General features: G+C 43.6%; 1 long non-coding RNA gene across 1 annotated transcript; it reads left to right on the plus strand.

The window, feature by feature from the left end:
• Positions 1–1,617: 1,617 nt before the first annotated feature.
• On the plus strand, positions 1,618–2,699 carry LOC103629396 (uncharacterized). The gene is made up of 2 exons (XR_002262993.2): positions 1,618–1,885; positions 2,277–2,699. It is a non-coding gene; the product is annotated as an uncharacterized lncRNA (long non-coding RNA).
• The last annotated feature ends 612 nt before the right edge of the window (positions 2,700–3,311 follow it).

Below are 3,311 nucleotides of genomic sequence, written 5' to 3' on the forward strand. Positions count from 1 at the left end.
TGCGAAGAGTGTCGTCTTCGCAGGTGCGGGGAACGTTGTCTTCAGTGGCCTCTTGGTGGGTGGATTGGGTGAGGGCGAGGGCCTTGCCCTTTCTTGCGGCGAGCAGTGCTGCCTTCGCAGCCTCGTCAGCCTTCGGGTTAGCTCTCTTGGGTGCCATCGCGGGTGGTTTTCTCGTAGCACGAACGGTGGGCGCCAAATGTTGGAACTTGCTCTCTACTTGCAAGGGGAGCCAACAAGGGTGAACAGTGACGTTAACAGGGTTACACGCTAGATGGCAATAGCTCTGTTAATCTGGCCTCTCACGGGCACTGTGCGGGGGTATTTATAGGTATCTGAGTGCCCAGTGCCTTGTGTTAAAGACGCATGTGCCCTCAGACACCTAGTTTATCCCCAGAATATTCCCATAAAGCAGGGTTACAGACTGTAATTACAGGAATGCCTTTACAAATTAGGCCCGTAACACAAAGGCGGCCACGCATGGCCCGTTACAATGGGCCGGATCACACGTGGGCCTCAGAGCTGGACGAGGCCGCGCTGCGGGATGACGTCGTCGCAGGCCTTCGTCTGGTGCCGAATCGAGCGAAGGGTGTCCTTGCCCGTTTTGTCTCTGTCAGACCAGCGACTGCAGCGAAGGCCTCAAGCGAAGGGTGGCGTCTTTGCCTTCGCCCCAACAGTCGCCCTAAGGACTATAGACCCTTATTCTCACCTTGACCTTTAGCATCACTTCAAAAGTTGGTCATCTTGACCAATTCTATGTTATATTACTATTTGTATAGTCATCTTACAAATTTTTTATCTCACTTTGCTTTCTGTTTACTTGCTGGTCATATAGTTCTATTCTCTCTCTCTTGTGCTTATGATATTTTTTTGTAGATGGCCCGTCTTAGATGCACTACAGGTAAGTCGTTGATCCCCTTTTTGCCCTCTCGCCTTGCGGAGCGTCCACTGCGCTACACGGTGACTGGTCAGTCTAGCCACCTGGAGAGACTACATCGCCTCCTACACGAGGAGAAGGAGCGCCGACGCTTGGAGCAGGAGCAGCATGACTCTTCCCCCTCGCCTCAGCAGGAGGTTGTAACACCCTAAATCCATCAATTGAAGATAACTTAGTTTATATTATTATTTTTCAATAGAAAGGAAAAATACTTATGATTTCTAATAGTAAAATGATAATATAAATAATTGGAACAATTCTTGAATAGATAAAATTTTACCAAGTGCTTGTTGCACTCATGCCGAAGCATATATTTTGTTTGAATTGATTTGCAAATCCAATTTATGGATTTGATCTTGCGAAGAAAATCTCATTTTTACAAAACAATAATGGAATGCTAAAATAATATTTTTTGGAAAAATGTATATGAATAAATTTTAGTTGTAAGTAAATACAAAATTCTAATTAGTTAATTTTATTCCATTATGATAAGAGCCATTTATTTAATTAATGAAATAATTTATACGAAATAAATTTTATTGAGTTAATAATAAAATTTATATTTATTATGGATTTTTAATTATATATTATTCTTGCTATACAAAAGAAGAAAAAAAGAAAAAAATGAAACCCTAAACCTAGTGGCCAAATCGTCCCATTTGGCCCATCCGGCCGCCCCTTTCTCCTCTCTCTCTCTTACCTGCGGGCCCACCCCACAGGCGTCTCTTCTGCCTCCCCTCTCTATCTTCCCACGCCGTCGCCAGGAAACCAGGGTGCGCGCGCCGCGCAGCATGCACCCCTGGCCGTCCAGCTCGACAGCAGCCAAGCCGCCACGCCCAGGCACGCACCGACCGGCGCCCAGGCCGATGCCCTGCCCCTGCGCGCCCGCACAACCGACCGCCTGACCCGCGACACCGACGCGCCAGGAGCAGCTGATGCCGCTTTGTTTAGGTAATTGAGTTTGTTCTTTTTAAAGACCACTTGCATCGCTCCATGCAATATCTTTCTGCAAAATCAGATTCTATTATGCTACATCTGAAGTAGAAGATGAACTCTCTTGATGAAGTAGAGGTGAGGCCACCCTTGTCGATTTGAAAGCATTGCTTTGGCCCAAATTTTTATTTTGCTATATGGATGCACGTGTTGATGTATATATAAGCAAATGTATCATTTTTTGTGTTCTGCCTCTAACCATTCTGAACATGTAATTTTGGATTCTTAATTTATGTATTGGTGCTACCTGGTTATGTTATCAATTGCTATTATGAGAGGATATATTGATGCTTGACAATTCAAATATTTGTTGCTAACTTGAAGATTGTTATTTTACTTCTCATTGCAGTCTATTCTAGAAAGTGTGAGCCATGGAACAAAGCTGGTTGAAAAAAGAACTACATGCATTTACCCCGTTTTTGTTTGGTTTCATCTTATTCTTTCTTTCAGACGCTTTATTGTAGGTGGTTCGGAGTTCTGTGTATCACAAGAGACATCTAGGTTGACCTCACTCTTCTTAGTGTTCATGCCCACTATGCAGGACAACACCGCAACACTGATGGAGTTGGACGATTTCATCAGGCTGGACTGTATCTGGATGGGATGGACTCTACTCGTAAGTAGAGAGAGTGCTTGTCTTGTGTAATACCCAAAAGTGTAAACAGTGAAAATAGAGATGAGCTCAATATTTTGTGACCTATATTTATCATCTCATGTGAACACTTCATTTAAAAGTAAATAATCAATAAAGGACATATCACTAAATTGTGCATCACGTTGGATTTTAATTTTATGTGCATTTAATAGTAGTCATTAATAGAAATAAATTAATATGCAAATTAGAGATGTAAAGACCAACTTGAATATTTGGTAATGAGAAAATAATCAAGAAAAGGGGAAAGGAAAGAAAATAGTGTACATAAAATAAATATATAAATAAGAATATATTTCCCTTACACTAATATTTGAATTTGGTAAATTTTGATTAATGGTGAATCTCATAACAAAATTTAAATTCAAATTTGAAAATCAAGAAAATAAAACAGGGAAAGAAAAGAAAAGGGAAAAGAGAAAAGAAAAAGGGAGACAAAACTGTGGTGAAACGGGCTGGCTACCACCTATTCGGCCCACCATCCCTCACTCTGCGTGGCCCATCTTCGCGCCCTCACGTCCGCGCGCGCGGCGGCGTCGACAGGCAGGCCTGCCCCGTCAGCCGCTCGTCCACGCCTGAGTCGCCTGTGTGTGGGACCGGGAGACCAGGTCTCCGTCTTCAACGAAATCATGCCGCGCATGGCGGACGGGAGATGCGCCATTATCACGCGCTCGATTATCGCTGGTGGACTCTTTCTCCCCCACCTATTTAGAAAACCACGGTCGAAGATTC

Source organism: Zea mays, chromosome 6 (assembly GCF_902167145.1).
Source record: "Zea mays cultivar B73 chromosome 6, Zm-B73-REFERENCE-NAM-5.0, whole genome shotgun sequence".
Classification (NCBI taxonomy): Eukaryota; Viridiplantae; Streptophyta; class Magnoliopsida; order Poales; family Poaceae; genus Zea; species Zea mays.